The sequence below is a fragment of the Marmota flaviventris genome, chromosome 1 (assembly GCF_047511675.1).
Source record: "Marmota flaviventris isolate mMarFla1 chromosome 1, mMarFla1.hap1, whole genome shotgun sequence".
NCBI lineage: Eukaryota > Metazoa > Chordata > Mammalia > Rodentia > Sciuridae > Marmota > Marmota flaviventris.
In genome coordinates, this window is record NC_092498.1 from 175,591,525 (window position 1) to 175,613,645 (window position 22,121).

At 37.1% G+C, this 22,121-nt stretch overlaps 1 pseudogene; it reads right to left on the reverse strand.

The window, feature by feature from the left end:
- Positions 1-2,460: 2,460 nt before the first annotated feature.
- LOC139706517 (neurofilament light polypeptide-like) lies at positions 2,461-21,806 on the reverse strand (annotated as a pseudogene).
- Between the last annotated feature and the right edge of the window lie 315 nt (positions 21,807-22,121).

The following is a 22,121-nucleotide window of genomic DNA, read 5'->3' on the forward strand; positions in this document are numbered from 1 at the left end:
AAGTAACTTCTCTCATTTTCTGTATGACTTTTATGAACTCTATCTATAATTTAACATTTTTATTCTGAAGGTTTATTTTGTTTGTTTTTTGTTTTTTTTTTTTAATTTTTTATTGTGGGTTGTTCAAAACATTACAAATTTCTTGACATATCATATTCCACACTTTGATTCAAGTGGGTTATGAACTCCCACTGAAGGTTTATTTTGAATCTTCAACAAATTTTGGGGGCCCCCAAGGTTATTCTGTGTTTCACATTGGGTCAGGCAAGGACTCTGTGCATAAACAGACAAATACCTCTCTCTGGGATATCTTGGGAAGAGTCCATGAATGTATTAGCTATATCAAGTTGCCTCTCAATTCATTTGATGCACACTCATTTGGAGATATGTGAAAGAGAATGCTTAACCCTAATTTTTTAGGAGATCTGGGGCTCAGATAACGAAGGATGGAATGTACAGATACATACTAAGGACCCCATGCCACTGGTCATTGATCCTTACCCTAATGTTTTATCTACATTATTTTTTGTGTGTGTGGGTAGGGAAAAATGGGAATTCCAGGTTCCAGATCTTTTATTTTTTTTTAGGTTTTTCAATATTTTATTATGGCACACAAGAGAGAGATGGACAATGGACTTACTTCAACCAAGTGTTCCTCAAACCAACCAGCAGTTTCCATTTGGCTAATTGTTTAACATGTATTTTGCATCTGTCTGAGAATTACCACATGCATCATCCCATCAGCATCAATAGGAAGAGCTTGGTTTCTGAGGAGACTCCTAATCTTTATCCAGGCTGAAATGCCGAGAGCCTTCTTGGTACCATCCATATCATGATAGAAAAAGAAATATTTTACCTATTTGCTTAGTCACATATGTTTGACTAGATACAGTGCAAAGAAATCAAATAACTTTAAATGTAGACCACTTTGGTTTCAAGTGAAATCCATAACATTTAAAGGCCTAAAAAACAGATATTGAGCAAAATTGGCTAACAAAGCAATTGCTCAGAAGCAGAGCAGAAAATAGTCAATAAATTTCATCTCTATTCCACATCAAATGGAAGTGCAAGAGTCTTCATAAACTTAAGGTGCATGTTGACAGATGGGATGTACATTCAATGAAACTTCCAACCAGATACTCTTATCACTGGAATCTAAGAATTTCCCAATTAAGACATGCAGAACAATGCCAATGTAACATACAAATACATTATCTCCCCTCTAAGTGACTGATAACAATTTCATTATTGGTATCTGTAGTTTGTAAAGGGTTTAAAACTGTGTGGCATTAAATATTGTCTATTTGAGGCAATAGAAGGAAGCTAACACCACACTGAATCATGAGCTCAGGATTTCAGGCAACATATTTCCAGTGGCAAATGACCTTTGGTATTCTTTCTTCTCCCTAAATTACATGCCAATTTAAAAAATTATTCCTCTTGACTATATCACATGCTCAGATTTCAACTTCTGACCATGATAATCAGATGAAAAATGTTAATAATGACAAACATGTAGAATTCCTATTCTACCCATATTGTGTTATTACATACTAGTTTACAATGAAAGATCTACTTGTCACATATTTTCAGAATTGTCTCCTAGGAACCATTCTTCACATAATATGGTACACATATGGGGCAAAGTATATTGTTACTTATGGACTCTTACTTACTCATGTTTAGTACCAATAAAATTTTTGAGAGAAAAGATTTTATTATAGCACTAAGAATTTCCAATTAAAGAAGAAAAAATATTTTAGTTGTTTAAATTTTGATTTTACACAAAAGATATTATAGATCAATAGTCCACTTGTTTGTTAGGGTCTGTAAACAAGTCTGGATGGTGCCTGGCAAAATGCCAGAGGGATTGGTTTGTGAAGGAACACCAGCGAGTCATTAAGTGTGGAGATTCCTTATTGGTTGACTGATGTATCTAGTTTATGCTAATTAGATAAGCTGTGTGGAATGTATAAATACTGCTCCTGTCCTGCAATAAACGGCTCCCACTCCTGCTGTATCAAGGTACACAAGTTGCTCGTCACCCCCCCTGGTTATTTTGCTGCAGCCGGACTGCGGCAGATGGTGGCCCATTATGGGGAGCCCCGGGACACTCGGGGGTAAGTGATGAAAAAAAAAGCTGCCGGTCCATAGATAGGACGGGAGCAATCTGCTGGTCCCTAGGCAGATAGGGCGAGAGGAAAAATGGCCATTTCGAGAAAATGGAGAAGATTGATACAGTATGTTTGTGTCTTGTTTTGTCTCAGTGTATTGTATTGTCTTTATGATGAAAATATGGAAGGGGTGAGAAGTAAATTACTAAGGGAAGGAGGCACTCCAGTGGAACCAAGAATAGTTAGGGCATGTGTTGATGGAAGCCCAGGAACTCTAGTCAGAAAGAAAAAGAAAGTTCAGAAGAAGAAAGATTATCAGGAAAAAAGTTGCAGTGAAAGGCTATTACTAAATACTTTTCATTACTGGAGGGTGCATTAATCGGTGCGGTGGCGGCTGCCACGTGCGCGAGCTGGTCATGGCGCAGCAAGGGCTTTCCAAGCAGCGGCAACCGGCTCTTCCCTGCCCCCAGCCCGGGGAGCGGGATGCCACTGCGGAGAGCCCAAATCCAAACCTGTGCCCGGAAGCAGTTTGAGACCAGAACTCTCCCCAGGGCCATCTGGGGCTGCCCAGGACGCTACAACCAGCAAAAGACGCTACCAGCATCCCTGATGTTTGATCATTTCCAAGGCCAGTAACTACAATGGTTCTCCCACACCTGGAAGCTAATGAGTAATGAGCACTATTAAGGCTTATTTCAAATGTAAAAAACCTTGAGATAATGTACTAAATTGTTCAGAAAGTTGTTTTCTTAGCGCCTGCTGGAATACTACAGGATTTTCTTTAGCCATCCGGAGTTCCTGCCTTCATCCCAGTGCCGGCGAAGACCAAGGTGGAAGAATGTCCAGTGTTGCTGAAAACCGGACGAGACTTCGGCTGAGGAACGGAGGAGACTTCTAATCAAGCTAGCTGCCTGCAGAACTTACCTGGACTATGATTTAAGCTAGCTGCCTGCAGAACTTACCTGGACTGTGATTTACCTGGACTGTGAGTTAATCTATTGAGACACTGCTTTACCTGGACTGAGACAACAAACTGTAATCTACAACAAATTGTAACTCGGTATCTTTGCTAATGGTGTCATTGCTGGTATAATTTTTCCAAGGGCTTCTTGCATGGAGCCATCAATTTGCTTGGTATTGTGACATTGTGTATCCTCCCCTTCTGCTTGTAGCAGATTATTTATGGTGTTTGTGTAAAAACCACTATGGTCGTTATTTAAATCAAACAAAAGGGGGAAATGTTAGGGTCTGTAAACAAGTCTGGATGGTGCCTGGCAAAATGCCAGAGGGAGTGGTTTGTGAAGGAACACCAGGGAGCCATTAAGTGTGGAGATTCCTTATTGGTTGACTGATGTATCTAGTTTATGCTAATTAGATAAGCTGTGTGGAATGTATAAATACTGCTCCTGTCCTGCAATAAACGGCTCTCACTCCTGCTGTATCAACATACAGAAGTTATTCGTCACCCCCCGGTTATTTTGCTGCAGCCAGACTGAGGCACTTGTTTATGGTTTATATCATGCCATCATTGAGATATCTTAATTATGTCAACAACCACAACAAGAAATGTGTCATTCAATGTAACTTTATTTACTATTTGTTGCACATAAAGGTCTTTAATTTCTAACTACCATAGGTTCAAACGACTATTTTTCCATGAAGTCTGACCTTGACATTAGTGAATTCATTTATTCATGTTGTGTTTTTATGGTAAACCTCTGAATGATTCACATTGCCATAGATCCTGAACTCATAAGCGTGGACCATGCACAGGCTAGCAGCAAGCCAGAAAGCCACTTGGCAAGCCAAAGGATACTCTGCATAAGGAGAAAATTCATAGCACAACATTAAATGTCCAATCGAAGTCATCTTAGAATTATACATATATTGATTTCTTAATTTATATAAGGTCTGGAACTCCACTGGTTTGTTTGTGATGAGGTTGACCTGATTTCAGGAGAATTTTTCCTGGAATAATTAAGGAAAGGGTGCTCGATGGATCTTTCTTCTTAGTTGCTTGTTCCTCCCCAGCACTTTCATCTTTCTTCTCATCCTCTTCGGCTCCTTTGGTTTCTTCTTCTTCACCTTCACCTCCTCCTTCTTCTTCCTCTTTTGCTTCTTCAATTCTTTCTTGGCAGTTTCTTCCTCTCAGGCTCCCTCCTCTTCCTCTGCCTCTCCTTCTCCTCCTCTTCAGCTTCCCCTTCAGAGAGTGGCTTGTCCTTGGCTTCCTAGGCTTTGGCAGCCTCCATGGTCTCCTCCAGCTCTATCTGTTCTTCCTGGACGTGGCTGGTGTAGCTAAGAGGGGGAAGAAGCGGGCAGACATCAAGTAGGAGCCGGTCTGCAGACTTCCTTTTCCATAGGTAGATCAGCTAAAGAGCTGGGAGCTTTGGGAGTAGCTACTGGTTAGTTGCCCACGCAGGTGAAACTGAGCCGGGTCTCTGCCTTCCAAGAGATTACTCTAAACTGCAATCTTGATATCCAAAGCCATCTTCACGTGGAGGAGTCTGGGTATTCTTTTAGGTAAGGTGCCATTTCTCTCTTTGTGGTTCTCAGTTCATTTTCTACTTTGTTGATTGTGTCCTGCATAGCACTGATGTCGGCGTTCTGCTTGTCCTCTAGCTCCTGCAGCTGCTTCAAACGGGATTTGTCCATAGCCCAGCACGCTTCAATCTCCAGGGTCTTGGCCTTGAGCAAGCGACAGCTCTCGTCGCCTCTTGTCACCTCTTTCTTAGTGGCGTGCACTGCGTGGGTGCTCTTGGCTGTGCTCTCAGGCAGCATGGTGAACTGGCTCTTGCACTCTTGGGCACTTTGCATGTTCTTGGAGGCCAGCTTCTCATATTGCCTGCGAATGTCCTTGAGCACTGTGGAGAGGTCGGGCTTGGAGGACACGTCCATCTCCAGCGAGATCTGTGCTTACTGAATCTGCATCTGCAACTCTGCGATCTCCTCTTCTTGCACTTTTTTTCAGAAAAGCAATTTCGTCCATCAGGCTGGTGATAGGCTTTTCGAGATCAGCTCAGCGAGGGCCATCGCCGCCTCATCTGCGCCTTTGCGCGCCCGCATCAGCCAGCCTTTGGTCCCAGCACCTCCTTTTCATAGTGCTCTTGCAAGGTTGCGCAGTCTTCCCCAGCCTTTCGCGTTTTCCCTGGTGAGCCTGCTTCTCCGTGGTAGCAGTCTTCCGCTGCCAGGCGCAAGTTGTGAATCTCCTGCTCCTACAGCGCCTGGAAGCGGGACGGCTTAGAGTGCTTCTGGCGCAGCACCAGCAGCTCCGCTTTCAGCACCTTGTTCTGCTGCTCCAGCTCTTGCACGCGCTCGAGGAAGCTGGCAAAGTGGTCGTTGAGGTCCTAGAGCTGCGCCTTCTCCTGAGTGCGGATGGACTTGAGGTCATTGCTAATGGCGGTTACCTGGCTCAGGTCTAGGTTTTTCAGACTGTGCATCAAAGAGCCAGAACTGCAGGAGCAGCTGTGGCGCACGGGGAGCTAGGAGACAGGCGCCAAATAGCTGGCTTACGCGGAGCACTCGGTGCTGTAGCCGCTGCTCTCGATAGAGTTGTGAGCCCAGGGCATCTCCACAAAGCGCCGCTTGCAGGAGGTAAGTAGTAAGGCTCTTCTCTAAGGAACTCAGGGTGGCGGTTGGTACCCCCCTGGCCCGAGGCGGAGATGGGGGCCTGGAGAGGAGGAAAGGCAGGGGAGGAAAGGGAAAGATGAATTGCTGTGTGCCTGGGTTCCAGATCATACTATGCACTTTTGGTTAAGACTCAAATTCTCCGAGCCTTCTTTTTCTTATGCATAAGTTGGATAAATTAACACCTATTTCATTTTTTTGGGTTGTCAAATCTAGATTTGACATTGTGATTTTGGAAAAAGTATTTTCTCTGTAAGCCTTAATTTCTTAATTTATAAAAATAGGAACAATTATAGTATCTCATAAAATTGTAGTAAGGATAAGGAAGGTCTTGGCACATAGGACATATCCAGTCTTAGCTCTTATCTATTATGATGTCACAAGATGTTTGAATGTAGGTAATGTAAGTTGTGTTAAATAATATTGCATTTAATCATATCATAGCTATTTACATTTCAGAATGTAAGTAGCTAAAAGATGAGTTAATAACATTGTGATCTTTTTACAATTGAACATTCAGTTTTTTACTTTAACCACTTTCTTGTGGTGATTCATGTGTGTCATGGCCTATGTTAAATTTCAGTGATATTTTTATTTGGATAAATTGTATTTGGCTTCCTATTTCTGTCAGATGATAGGAAAATAATGAAATAATAGTGTGAGAATTTGACCAAAGTAAACCTGAAAGCCATCAACTGGATATTTTGTTAGAAATGTAATAATGAGATAAAAATGTGAATTATCTTGAAATTCAGAGTGACTTCATTCTTTGGTTGAATAATACTGATATCTGCAGTTTTCCTTTTGATGATAAAAGTGTATGAGAGGTAAGCATTTTTCTTTACATGAACAATATTTGGGTTTTACATAATAATAGCTCTTTTAGTTTAAAATTGTTCCCCAATATATTTATTGCTGTTTTACTATTCTTAAACTTTATTAATAGGGTATCTTGTTATCATAAATTATTTCTTCTCTATTAACATTATTTTAAATCCTGTACTCTCTTTTATCTGATTTTTATTTGAAAATATATGTTAGTTATAAATGTTAATAGTTATATATTAGTTATAAATGTAAATAGCTATGATATTATTAAATGCAATATTATTTAACACAAAATATATTTAGCATATTTTTATGAATCTTTATGGATAGAAACCTATGGACCTGTACAGTATTTCTGGGAATTAATTGTATTCCTATGAGGTGATAAAAGTATCATTAGTTTATTATTAAGAACAGAAATATGAAGGTTGAACAGCTATTTAGTGCAAAATTATTATGGAGGAATGTGTCCTAAGAAGTTCAAACACTGATGTGCATTTTATATTTTACAAGCTTGTAGACAAGCTATTTAAACCCATACAAAATTTTTGTTAAATAAGGAAAAGTGACTTAGGTGTGGTTTGGGTAAAGCCCATCTTCTTAGATTAATTTTTTTTTTTTTATCATTGTGGCTGTCATTGCCCACAATAGGGATTCAAGTACAGCATCAGCAACTCATGTTAACAGTGTGTTCCCTATCCTTCTATACCAAGCTAGAGAAAGGTATTAGAAAGGTTTCAGATAACATTGATTAAATTAGTGTGCACCTATGATTTCACTAATACTTTTCTAGGAGGCTAATAATCCAATCTTTGCTCTTGTACTTAAGAGCAAAAAAAAAAACTAATTCAGCAGAAAATATTTTGCCATATCAAGTGTATTTATTAATGAAATCTAATTGGCCTGTCACTGATTGATCTTTGAGACAAAATCCAAAGGCCATCTGTCAGTGTAATTGCTGTATTATTAAGTGCATCTGTACATGTTTATATTGTAAAATTACATATTCTTATATACTCTTAAGATTTGAAAAATTAACAATCTGAATTTTCTCTAATATCTTTATATTCTTAATTTTCTTATTCTAGTACCTGACCTCCTAAAGCTAGAATAATGCAGAACATCTGTATTTATTCATCAGTGATAGAAGGCTGAAGGAAGATGGTAATGAAAGAAAAAACAAATTTCCTCAGCATAAGCTTTTCCAGTTACTGCTAAATGTGTAGCTGCCTTACATTTTTAAAGCATGACTAAAGCAGATACTACATTTTTCACAATTGTACAAATTAACAATGTACGCTATCTTTACCATATGATTTGACTTTGAATATGTCTTGACATGTTGCTGTTCCTTTAACATTCCTTAGATGGCACAAAATGGAAAATATTTTTTTCTGAACAAAAACATGAACAAAGTATTCTTTGTAAAGTATGCAAGTCAAATATGTAGTTGTGAAGCAAGCCATCATATGCAACCATTATCTGGTCATAATTTTCGTTTTGGAAAATATACATTTTTAACAGATGCTGTCACTGAATATAAAGCAAAAGGGAAAATCAGGAAAAAAAAGATTTATTTTTTCCCTTCCACAACAGTTATACAAAAATGCTTTACTATTTATTGCAGGTAGATCATATGCATTTGAATTAATTATCAATGTACTATTGCCAGGCTTATGATGAAAAACTGTGATTATATTTTACTATTTACTACATATTATTTTATCATTGCCAACTAATGTTAGAACTATTTAAACATTTAAACATTCACTGGCATGATATTTAGAATTTTTTATATACTGGGTTGGTGGTGATTGACTTATCCCCATCACACTGAAACTTCCACTCTTCTTCCACTTTGTCCTCTCTTGGAAAAAATTAGGTTAGAAGCCCATGACTATAATTCTTTCCAGCAGTACCATCTGGTTCCTTGGCACTAGAAGTTATATTGGTTCTTTGTGGTTGCTATTGAATTTGTCATATTGTTAGACAACATATAGGGTGTTCTTGCTATATTATCCTAATTTTCTTTCAAGTAATTATTATTATTTAGAGAATCTTATTTTGCTATTTCTGAGAGCATAGCAGGATTTTATTGTGACAAGTTTTCATATCCAAACAAGTTGTATGTCAGTCTGGAGATTCTTTACCCTGTATTATTTTTTTTCTCCGTTTGAAGAGAGACTAAAGTTAACCATGAAGGTTTACTATTTCATTTAAAGCCTGTGTGTCCTTTTAAGAATCATTAAAATGTATATTTAAAATCCTATTATTACTACCATCATGTCCAAATTGTGAATATTTAGAAATCTCTATCAGTGGCTCAGATAACCTTCTAAAATCCAGCAATACTTTATCTGTGTTTAAAGATAACTACCTGCGTGAATATTGTTTTATTTTGTAGATGAGGTGGTTCTACTGTCACGTCTAATAACACTTAGAAACAATTTAAAAGTAGAATTGTGGAAAGTTCATTGGAATTTCAATAATCAAAAAGAAATTCCCAAGCACATATTTCTACAAACTTCAGCAGTTTTTTTTTTTTATCTTACATTGTCAAATTGATACTTTTGATGAAAGCAAAATTATTTGGCCCACTTTTTTCTAAAGTAAAGATCATAAACAAAAATAATTTCTTAAGCTCTTAAAAAATCTGCATAGAAAGCAGATAACTTTCACAAATATTTATTTTATCATATTTTATTTGATTTATTTTTTATTTATATATGATAACAGAATGCATTACAATTCTTATTAAATATATAGAGCACAATTTTTCATATCTCTAATTGTATACATAGTATATTCATACCAATTCATGTCTTCATACCTGTACTTTGGATAATAATGAACATCACATTCCACCATCATTTATAACCCCATGCCCCCTCCCTTCCCTTCCAACTGCTGGCCCCTATCTAGAGTTCGTCTATTCCTCCCATGTTCCCTCTCTTTATCCTACTATGAATCAGCCTCCTTATATCAGAGAAAATATTCGGCATTTGGTTTGAGGGATTGACTAACGCCAGTTAGCATTATTTTCTCTAACGCCATGCATTTTCCTGCAGATGCCATGATTTTGTTCTCTTTTATTGTTGAGTAATATTCCATTGTGTATATATGCCACATTTTTTTTTATCCATTCAGCTACTGAAGGGCATTTATGTTGGCTCCACAATTTAGCTATTGTGAATTGCGCTGCTATAAACATTGATGTGGCTGTGTAGTATGCTCTTTTTAAGTCCTTTGGGTATAGACCGAGGAGAGGGATAGCTAGGTCAAATGGTGGTTCCACTCCCAATTTTCCAAGAAATCTCCATACTGCTTTCCATATTGGCTGCACCAATTTGCAGTCCCACCAGCAGTGTATGAGTGTACCTTTTTCCCCACATCCTCACCAACACTTATTGTTGTTTGTGTGAATAATAGCTGCTATTCTGACTGGAGTGAGATGAAATCTTAGAGTGGTTTTGATTTGCACTTCTCTAATTGCTAGTGATGATTAACATTTTTTTTAGATATTTGTTGACTGATTGTATATCATCTTCTGAGAAGTTTCTTTTCAGTCCTTGGCCCATTTGTTGATTGGGTTATTTGTTTTTTTAGTGCTTACCTTTTTGAGTTCTTTATACACCCTAGTTTGTGTCCATCCCATTTATTGATTCTTGATTTTAATTCTTGCACCACAGGAGTCTTGTTAAGGAAGTTGGGTTCTAATCCCACATGATGGAGATTAGGGCCTACTTTCTCTTCTTGTAGACACAGAGTCTCTGGTTGTATTGCTAAATCCTTGATCCATTTTCAATTGAGTTTTGTGCATGGTGAGAGATAGGGGTTTGATTTCATTTTGTTGTATATGGATTTCCATTTTTCCAGCACCATTTATTGAAGAGGCTATCTTTTCACCAGTGCATGTTTTCAGCACCTTTGTCTAATATAAGATAATTGTAGTTTTGTGGGTTAGTCCCTGTGTCCTCTATTCTGTACATTGGTCTACCAGTCTGTTTTGCTGCAAATACCATGCTGTTTTTGTTACTATTGCTCTGTAGTATTGTTTAAAGTCTGGTATACTGATGCCATGTGCTTCACTCTTCCTGCTTAGGGTTGCTTTAGCTATTCTGGGTCTCTTATTTTTCCAGATGAATTTCAAGACTTCATGGTGTTTTTAACTCCTTTGGGTATAGACCGAGGAGAGGGATAGCTAGGTCAAATGGTGCTTTTTCTATTTCTATGAGGAATGCCATTTGGATTTTGATCAGAATTGCATTAAATCTGTATAGTGCTTTTGGTAGTATGGTCATTTTGATAATATTAATTCTGTCTATCCAAGAGAAGGTAGATCTTTCTATCTTCTAAGGTCTTCTTTGATTTCTTTGTTGAGGATTCTGCATTTTTCATTGTATAGATCTTTCACCTCTTTCATTAAGTTGATTCTCAAGTATGTTTTTGTTTTTTGAGGTTATTGTAAATAAGGTAGTTTTCCTCAGTTCCTTCTCAGAGGATTTGTCACTGATATACAGAAATGCCTTTGATTTATGGGTGTTGATTTTATATCCTGCTACTTTGCTGAATTCTTTTACTAGTCCTAGATGTTTTCTGGTGGAGTTTTGGGGTCTTCTAGGTATAGAGTCATATTGTCAGAAAATAGTGCTAATTTAAATTCTTCTTTTCCTATACATATCCCTTTGATTTCTTTCGTCTGTCTAATCACTCTGGCCAGTGATTCAAGATCTATGTTGAATAGAAGTGGTGAAAGAGGGCATCCCTGTCTTGTTCCAGTTTTTAGAGGGAATGTCTTTAATTATTCTCTATTTAGAATGATGTTGGCCTGAGGCTTAGCATAGATAGTCTTTATGATGATGAGATATGCTCCTGCTTTCCCTAGTTTTTCTAGTGTTTTGAACATAAAGGGTTCTGTATTTTGTCAAATGCTTTTTTCTGCATCTATTTAGATGATCATATGATTCTTATCTTTGAGTCTATTGATGTGATGAATTACATTTATTGATTTCCTTATGTTGAACCAACCTTGCATCCCTGGGATAAATCCCACTTGATCAGGTGTACAATCCTGTTGATATGTTTTTGTATTCAATTTGCCAGAATTTTATTGAGAATTTTTGCATCTATGTTCATTAGAGATATTGGTCTGAAGTTTTCTTTCCTTGATGTGTCTTTGTCTGGTTTTGGGATCAGGGTGATATTGGCCTCATAGAATGAGTTTGGAAGTGCTACTCTTTTTCTATTTCCTAAAATAAATTGTAGAGTATTGGTATTAGTTCTTCTTTAAAGATCTTGTAGAACTCAGCTGTGTATCTATCCTTTCCTGGATTTTTCTTGGTTGGTAAGCTTCTGATGGTGTCTTCTATTTCATCTCCTGGTCTGTTTAAATTGTGTATCACTTGGTCTGTTTAAATTGTGTATATCTTCCTGATTCAATCTGGGCAAATTGCATGAGTTAAGAAATTCGTCAATGCCTTTAATGTCTTCTATTTTATTGGAGTATAAGTTTTCAAAATAATTTCTAACTATCCTTGGTATTTCTGTAGTATCTTCTGTGATATTACCTTTTTCATCATGTATGCTGGATATTTGAGTTTTCTCTCTCCTTCTCTTCATTAGTGTAGCTACTAAAAAGTTTCTTATCAGCAAAAGAAACAATCTGTAAGGTGAACAGAGAGCCTACATCCTTGGAACAAATTTTTACCCCTTATACATCAGATAGAGCACTAATCTCTTGGGTATATAAAGAACTCAAAAAGCTAAACACCAAAAAAAAAAAAAAAACAAAAAAACAAATAACCCAATCAACAAATGGGCCAAGAACCTGAACAAACACTTCTCAGAAGAGAATACACAATAAATTAAAAAAATATATGAAAAAATGTTCATCATCTCTAGCAATTAGAGAAATACAAATCAAAACTACTCTAAGATATCATCTCACTCCAGTCAGAATGGCAGCTATTATGAAGACAAACAACAATAAGTGTTGGCAAGGATGTAGGGGAAAAGGTACACTCATACATTGCTGGTGGGACTGTAAATCAGTGCAGCAATATTGTATGCAGTATGGAGATTCCTTGGAAATCTGGGAATAGAACTACCATTTTACCCACCTATGCCTCTCCTTGGTCTATACCCAAAAGACTTAAAAACAGCATGCTACAGGACACAGCCACATCTATGTTTATAGCAGCACAATTCACAATAGCTAAACTGTGGAGCCAACCTAGATGCCCTTAAGTGGAGGAATGGATAAAAAATGTGGCATGTATACACAATGGAATATTACTCAGCAATAAAAGTGAATAAAATCATGGCATTTGCAGGTAAATGGATGACATTGGAGAAGATAATGCTAAGTGAAGTTAGCCAATCCCCAAAAAAACAAATGCTGAATGTTTTCTCTGATATAAGGAGGCTGACTCTTAGTGGGGTAGGGAGGGGGAGCATGGGAGGAATAGATGAATTCTAGTTAGGGCAGAGGGGTGAGAGGGAAAGGGAGGGGGAAGGAGATTAGCAAGGATGGTGGAATGTGATAGATGTCATTAACTAAAGTGCATGTATGAAGACACAAATTGATGTCAACATACTTTATATAAAACCAGAGATATGAAAAGCTCTGCTCTGTATATGTAATAAGAATGCATTCCACTGTCATTTATTCTTTAAAAAAAACAATAAAAACATTAAAACATAAATATTTAAAATTTTAAAAAAGAATTGTAATGCATTCCAGTTTCATTGATTTCTTTTAAAAAATCAATAAAAAAATAAATGAGCACTCTTTGCTATTGCTCCTTTGACTTTTTCTACATGAGTCTGTGTGTGAAGTCTGTATTCTTTTCTATTTATTGTTGCACTATCCTTTCCTTATGCTCATTCTCTGAATTCTTGGGGCTTTATAATAAGTACTGGAATGAGAAGGTATTATTTCTTTAAATATGTTATTCAGGATTGTGTAGGCTATTCTAGGTGTTGAATATTTGGTGAAAATCTATAAAAAGAGGTTAATGAAAGTCTGATTTGGAATGTTGTATTGACCAAGTTGAGATGAATTGGCATCTTAAAAATATTCAGTTTATAAATAATGAAAAAGGTAATCTGTTCTTTTATTTAGATTTTATTTCCTTCCCACAATATTTCACAGCTTTCTGTGGATATACTTTTGTACATAGTTTGCTGTATTTATACCTGTTCCATTTCTTAGTAATTTTGTAAATGGGTTTTTTTAAAGATTTAAAGTGAGTTGTTTATTGCAGATATAAGGAAATTCAGTGACCTTTATGTCTTGACGTGGTAGGTCATTTCCTGTTAGCTCCATCTACTGTCACTAAAACACGGGATACTTGCTTTGATGCATTTCCCCTTGCACTTTACAAAATTGTGACATTAAATACCTGTGTATCAATGTCCAACCATTTAGTGGAGATCCAACAGGGGGCAGCCTGGAACAACTCAACAGTGATCTCTGAGCATTCTGTGCTGTGCCCTGGCTGCCAGCAGGGAGAACATGAACACACCTTGGCAGTTTCAAGGACAGAGAGCCTGTTTCCCTCAGGAAGGGCGCCATCCATTGCAGCTGGGGAATGAATTGCGGGGAGCTCACTGGAGGAAAAATCTCCTATATGCAGCATTGATGGCAGAGAAAGGAAGTTGGTGGATGAGGGGGTTTTCTTGGCTTTTCCCTGATACTTGTTGACAGCCTGCAGAGAAGATCTCATTTCTGGAATGTTCCATATTAAGTTACGCTTTTCTTCCTGACATAAAATTTTATGAATACTTATTTTACAGAAATATCAATCATTGCAGGGGTTAAAAGGCAGAAATCAACATGCTGTGTTTTTTTGTTTGTTTGTTTGTTTTTTACAAATTCAATATGGATAGATCTTCCAAACAAAAGTTGAATAAAGAAACTAGAGCTCAATAACACAATCAATAACTTAGACTTAACTGACATATATATATATATATATATATATATATATATATATATATATATATAATATTTCAACCTATATCAAGAGGATACACTTTCTTCTCAGCAGCACATGGATCCTTTTCTAAAATAGACCACATATAATGCCACAGGGAAACTCTTAGCAAATACAAAGGTGTAGAGATACTACCATGCATTTTTATCAGATGATAATGGAATGAAATTGGAAATCAATGACAAAATAAAAAAATTAAAATTTCTCCATCACCTGGAGACTAAACAATATGCTACTGAATGAACTATATGTTACAGAAAACATCAAGGGAGAGATTTAAAAATTTTAGAGGTAAATAAGAACATAGACACAACATATCAAAATCTCTGGGTCTTTAGGAGAACTCTTGACACAGATTCAGAAAGGCACAAACATATGCAGAAATTACAAAATTACAGGACTTGTGGTCAGTGAGTTGGGATGATATCAAAAGCTTGGTCTTTATCTCCATTGCCAATCTAATAACAAGGACAAGGTTTTGAGAAAAAGAAAAAAAGTTTTTCTTGACTTGCTAGCACAGGAGGAACTTGGGACTCCCGCCCTAGAGGCTGTGATTTTTCTCTGCCTGGAGTAACACGGGACTTTTAGAAGAGGAACACAAGGGTGGAGAATCCAGATATTATCAGTAGATGTAAATCATTAGTGTCCATCAGGTGTCCTTGAGTGACCCATTGCGCTGGACCTCAGGTATAGGGTTCCTCCCTCCCTCCCTTCCTTCCTTCCTTCCTTCTGAACAGTGAAGGACATCATAGCTTAGTCCAGGACAGGAACAATTTTGGTCTGTTTATCCTGCTGATATGGAGTGTGAGAGGCAAAATAAGAAGAAAAGGAAAAAAGAAAAAGTTTTACAATAAGCTGCTTGTGGTCAAGCAGCAAATACTCAAAGCATGAAGTGGACCCCCATTACAAGGACAGGCCAGATCCAGCAGAATCTTGTTGGAGCCCATATTAAAAGGTAAAATGTGTGCTCATGTGTCCACCTGTCATTAACTTATATCATTTCTTTTTCCTACAGTGTTAAAGTAGTTGCAAATATCTTTAAAAACAAGAGCATTAAAACTCATGGTATTTCAAGTTTAAGTATGTTATTCATAGAAAACCACTTTAGTTTTACTTTCCTGGATTTTATGGAAGCAACCTTTCAATAATGTGTTTAAGATAACTTCTTTGTGTATCTGACTTTGAGAGCCACATTTAGTCTATCTTTTTGGTCAAAGAGGAAACAGCCTTATTTTTACTCAGTAGAGGAAAAGTATTATGTGGGGAAATGAAGCTCAAAAAGTCAAGCTGATTCCAAAGTATCTCAAAATAATTCACAGCAACAAAGACACCATAGCTGTCAACATATTATTCATACAGAGTCTCCTCTGTGGGAGCATTTATACATAGGTTGATTAGTTTCATACCTCTGTCTGAATGGGATTTGGGTAGAACTTTATAACAATATTGGATGATGTTCTTACTTTACTGGTATTATATATTGATATGATCTTTTGTCTGTTCTGACCTTTTTTAATTGCAATACTTTATATAAAATTATACAAAATTAATCAATTGTTTTTTTCTACGTGACTTTGAAAAATAAAGTCTACTGGTTCCAGTAAAGAATCAATTTTTAACATGATTAAAGTCATTTGTATAGACTTATGTAAAATATCAGTTGAGACTTTTTGCACTTACGTCTAATCCATTATAAACTAATGGGAATCTTTAAAAAAAAAAAAAAAAACTGTTCCAGAATAAGTTCAAATACACCAGGTAACACATATGTAAGTACAAGGAGCTCACTAACTATGCTATTCCAAATAGATTAAAAGCAATATTTATTTTATACTATGGTTCTATGGAAATAAATTAAAACCTGTTCTTTCTTCCTATGCTTGGATTCATAGGCAGATAACAAAATTCTCCATTTCATTCACCTCTTGAATAGCTAGCTGGTTATAACTTCTCAAAATCCCACTCCTCCATAGTATTGTCTCTCCTTTTTTCAAGACCAGAATTTTCACCTTTTTTATTTTTTTAACAGAGGTTTCAGATCAATCACTGATGCCTTCACCTGGGTTTTGAGTACTTTTAGAGATTCTTTTTCATTCTTCAGTTTATCCTCTCTGAAACATTTATTTCCTTTTGAATGTTGTGGTCTCTCTACTCTGAATAAATTTTATGTAATTCTTGAAATTTATTCCACATATTTAAGGGAACTCCAGAAGGACACTCTGCACATGCATTTACATTTGGCTCTGTTTCAGTTTTATTGTCAATCTTTTGGGAAATCTGAGAGTTTAGAAGTAATAGCCAAAGGGAAACTGGCCTGTGGTTGTGGAATTGACTTATCTGTAATTAATCTAATAGGGGTGTACAGGAAATAAAGAAAAGAGGAAATAAATAAATACACAGTGAGAAAATAAATAGAGGAATAGAATGAAGTGTCCAATAAAGACAAGGAGTTCAAAGAAAGAATCACTGAGGAATTAATATTTTATCTGAAACTCAAATATAGTGAATTTGGTTTGAAAAGATGTACATAGATATCAGAGTGGAAATGAATTATTACACTAGTGATGGTAGTACTCAAAGTGGAAATATCAATTATTTTTTAATTAGTTCTTTTTAGTTATACATAATAGTAGGATTCATTTTGACATAATTATAAAAGCATCCCTTATCTTTGGCTTCTTTCAGAGCTGTGACCAAGGCCCAAATTGAACTCATTTATTGCCCTTACATTTCCATAGGACTCATTTAAACCCATCAGGGCAGGAATAAAAAAAATATTATAGGGATGTTCTTGTGCTAATATCCCCAAGGCATGTATTTCCTCTATGTTGCAAGCCATCCATGGGCTATGTATGGAATTTGTCTGCATTACAGTCCAGTGGATAGTAACATCTGGTGTCTGGGAACTTCCTGTGAACATTTCCTTTGTGTAAGAGTGCCCAGAGACATTGTGAATTTCTATCCTGCTCTTCCATGTCCCACATGGCACCTGAGATGGGTGTTACCGGCCAAGATGCCAATCAACCTGATGGACTGCAAGACAACATAAAGCAAGACTCTGCCCTTGAAACCTTATTCCTGCCTTTGACATACCCCCCATTGGAGCCATTTTCTTTGTGTAGCTCTGTGTGGACTAAACCTATCAGGGGCTCCACTTTTAAAAACATTTCTGATTCTTTGTCTTTTGTACTTCACTAACTATTCTACACTTTAATTTCTCAGGTGGCTTACACCCTCCTCAGCAGGAAGAACAACTCCACAACAAGATGCTAGCCATTCCCTATGCCTCTACAATGATTTTTGTTTAGAAAAGCACTTGAGATGTTCCAATTCCCAGTCCCATAAGGCCAAGCTTTTATTAAGCCACACAGTGTCTTTAAGATTAATCCTAATTATGGAGTAGAGTGATGTCAGCTTCTCAATATCCAGGAAGGTCTGTTTTTGAATTTAGTAAATTTATGTACAACAGCAGGACACAACTAAATAACCCCTGAACACCAGAGAGAGACCCCAAGCCTTTCCAACTTGGAGGAGTTTATACGCCATCCTCTGTCTTGGAGGTGTGCCAACACTCTTTGAGCTGGTGGTGTAATGACACAGAAATTAAAGCCACATGATCAACATAATAAAACTTCAGTACTCATTCAGTTTATGTCCAAGTCACAGCTGCCACCACAATCACATTAAATAGGATCAGATTATGTAAATACACTTGTGGAAAAACAAAGACCATTGTTGTACTCCTCATGTGGAAGTATATTGACCTTCTTTTCCTCATTGGATCTCTTGTATTTCCTTTGCCTTCTAGTGTGGCTTGAGAAATACGAAGTGCCAGTAAAAGGCTCAGGAATGACTATAGACATCTATGACACTGCCTCATAGATTCTTGACGAGTGGTTCTTCAGTTCTGCTCTGAATGGTACATTATCAGGACCAGTGCAGATTGCTGCATGAAGGGCCCGCTTCATCCCTAACTGCCCTAGGTCTTGGAGTTCTTCCATGGGTTTCCATCACAGGATGCCATGGGTCACTCTGCCACATTGTCCCAAGCATAGTTTCAGGAAGCTATCACCAAGAAAAATAAAGAGATGGCAGTGTCCTCATTTACAGCTTAATGTATACAGCTTAATGTAGGGCAGGTGGTGACTGATATGCTCTTACTCTGTTTACTCTAGTAAGAGTATATCTTCAGAACAAGTGTCCCAGATCCAAAAGAGCCATTCTATTGTACTTTCCACAGATTTTTGCCTAAACTGTTTCCGCAGTTCTACCAGCAGAGTATCATCTCTCATGAAAATATGCATGTGCTGGTGGGGAGGGGGCAGATCCTCACCCTTCTTGGCCTTTTCAATTATGACTATAAACTCATCTGTCACTTGGCACTGACACCTAAATTGGCTCATCCAATCTTCTTCAGAGATACTAGATGGAAAAGGATCCCATCTATGGAAGTCCAGTTCTGAACAGGTATTCCAAATTGTAAAATCTATGATAACCAGTCACCTCCCTTTCCTTTGAGTAATGAAAAGGGAGAGGAGAGGGCCCAAGTGCAGCCAGAGGAATCATGGTGGGTGAGGAGCAGGAGGAGGGTCACAGAGAGACAGATGGGCTGGGCAAAGAGTAAAGAGTATCACCCTTTAAGCCTCTGGAGATGCAGGAAGACTTAATTGCTATGAAGCCAATTCCTAAGACAAAGGAGTGAAGACCTTGCAAGAGAAGACCTGGGTCTTCATTGCCTGAAACTCTATCTAGTGTGTTGGTGATACTCTCCATTGAATTTTTAATTTGGCTTATTAATTCCTTCCTTTTGAGGATTTCTGACTCATCCTTCTTCAGGATCTCTATCTCCTTATTGAAATAGTCTATTTATTACTTCTTGAATTTTCTCTCTGATTTAATTTCTTATGCCATCTTTTTATTACCTGGTAGATTAGCTTAACCATGAATTTTATGAAGTCCATCTCTGACATTTCTTCCACTGTGGTGTCAGTGGAGTCTATTGTCCATAGTTTCTGTGTTATTTGGGATCATTTGTTCCCTTGCTTTTTTTATATTGTTGGCTTATTAATTCCTTCCTTTTGAGGATTTCTGACTCATTCTTCTTCAAGATCTCTGTCTCCTTATTGAAATAGTCTACCCATCTATCTGGATGGGTCTGATGCTGTAGAGTATTTACCTTATGAGTTTATAGTGTTCCTCTATGTCATTAGTTTGTACCTCACAGATTGGAGTGGGGGGAGATCCCAATCATAATAGTAATGTATGTAAACATTATATAGCAGTAGACTAAGTCCTTAGATCCTATTTGGTTAGCTAATGTTAATTGGGACAATATGTAGATAGTGGGATGAGTAATTTCCATTAGTAAAAACAGTAAATAATTATGCATTATATGTGGCTTAAAATCAAATAATAGGTGTTGTCTATGGTTTCCACCATATTAATTATTGCTATGACATTGATTGTAGGTGTAGATGTTATGTATCTCAATTAGTTTTAATAAATATTAAGGATAGAGTTGAGTATGAGGAAAGAAGGAGAGAAAAGAGAGTTGAAAACTTTTTGCAATTTCAAAGGGTGAATAGGGCAGATGCAGTCATACTTAGGATATGTTGTTAATGGGAAAATGAAGAGAAAACAGAAGAATCTAAAGGAGGAAAGAGAGATTGAAATTTTGGTTTCAGAAATAGGATAAAGAGAACAGGAGATATGGGAGACAGAATAGTGGCAAAGTCGATACATAAAACAAAATCTGAAAATACAGAACGGGAAAATTACATCTTCGGGGGCGGGGAAAGAAAAATGAAAAGAAAAAAGGCTAGAAATGAGGAAAGAGAAACAAATATGAATGTGTGTAGGAGTCCTGGGATCATTCAGTACACAAACAAAACAAAAGCCCTTCACAGATGTAGAAATACAAATGGCCAACAACTATATGAAGGATATATAAAGTAATGTTCAATAACTCTATTAGTCAGAGAAATTAAAACTAAACTGAGATTTAATCTCACTCTAGTCAGAATGGCAATTATCAAGAACATAAGCAACACTAAATGTTGGCGAAAATCTGGGGAATAAGGTTCACTCACATTGCTGTGGGAGTGCAAATTGGTGTAACCACTCTGGAAAACAATAAGGAGATTCCTCAGAAAACTTGGAGTGGAACCATCATTTGACCCAGTTATCCCACTACTTGGGTTATACCCAAAGGAGTTGAAATCAGCATACTGCAGTGATACAGCCACATCAATGTTTATAGCTGCTCAATTCACAATTACTAAGCTAACAAACCAAACCTGGTAACCTTCATCAGATGAATGGATAAAGAAAATATGGTATATATACACAATAGAATATACTTTGCCATAAAGAAGAATGAAATTGTGGCATTTGCCAGTAAATGGATGGAACTGGAAAATATCATGCTAGGTGAAATAAGCCAATTCCAAAAAACAAAAAAACAAAACAAAAGCCAAATGTTTTCTCTCAGATATGTGGATGCTAACCCATGACAAGAGAGGGTAGGAAAGGAGGGAAGTAGGGAAGTATAGGGGTTGATTGGATTAAGCAAAAAGAAATGAAGGGAAGGGAGAGGGTTGGGTATAGGAAAGACTGTAGAATGAATTGGATATATTTGCCTATGCTTATATGTGGATACATGACCACTGTAATTTCACATCATGTACCACCAAAAGAATCGTATCCAAATTGGAATGGGTTGCACTCCATGTATGTATAATACATCAAAATATACACTACTGTCATGGGTATCTAAAATTATCAAATAAAAAAGAAAATAGAAGGGAGATCAGTGGAGTAGAAGAAGGAAATAGAGGATGAGGGAGAAAAGACAAGAAAAGAAACAACTGTCAAATGAAATTGACTGAATTATGCCATGTTCATATATGAATATACCATGATGAATTTCACCTTTGTGTATGCCTACAAAGCACCATTTAATATAATAAATATGTTGAATACAAGTAGAGAAGGGGAAGCGGAACAGAGGGAGGGAGGAGGGACAGATAGAGTAAGCACTGAGGACTAAAATGGAGCAAATTATTCTGCATGCATGTATGATTTTTGTCAAAATGAGCCCCACTATTATTAATTATTGTGAATAACTGTAGTGCACTAATAAAACATTTTTAGGATTGAAAAAATTAAATGCTATGCTATGCAAGAAAAAGTAAAGTGGGGGCCCAGGTTTCTCCCATGATCTACTTACTCCTTGGATGGCCATGCTGTCCCCAGTTGGCACAGTCCTGCTGCTGGTTGGTCGACTCTTTCTCAGGCTGATACAGAGGCAGCAGTATTCCCTGAGCCAACCCCAGGCTGTTCCAAGCTGCCATAAAAGTGGGGAAAGAAATGCCTGAAAGAAGAAAATCTGTCCCACCCTCAAGGCTCCTAGGAGCAGGAAAGTAGTTCTGCTGAAAATCTTTCATCAGGCTGATTGGGGAGTTGTTTTCCAGGTGTAGCTGCTAGAGGGAGGCCACAAAAAGGAATAGACCCATGTCAATGGCACCAAGGCTGCTGTGGTACAGAGAATAAGGCCACC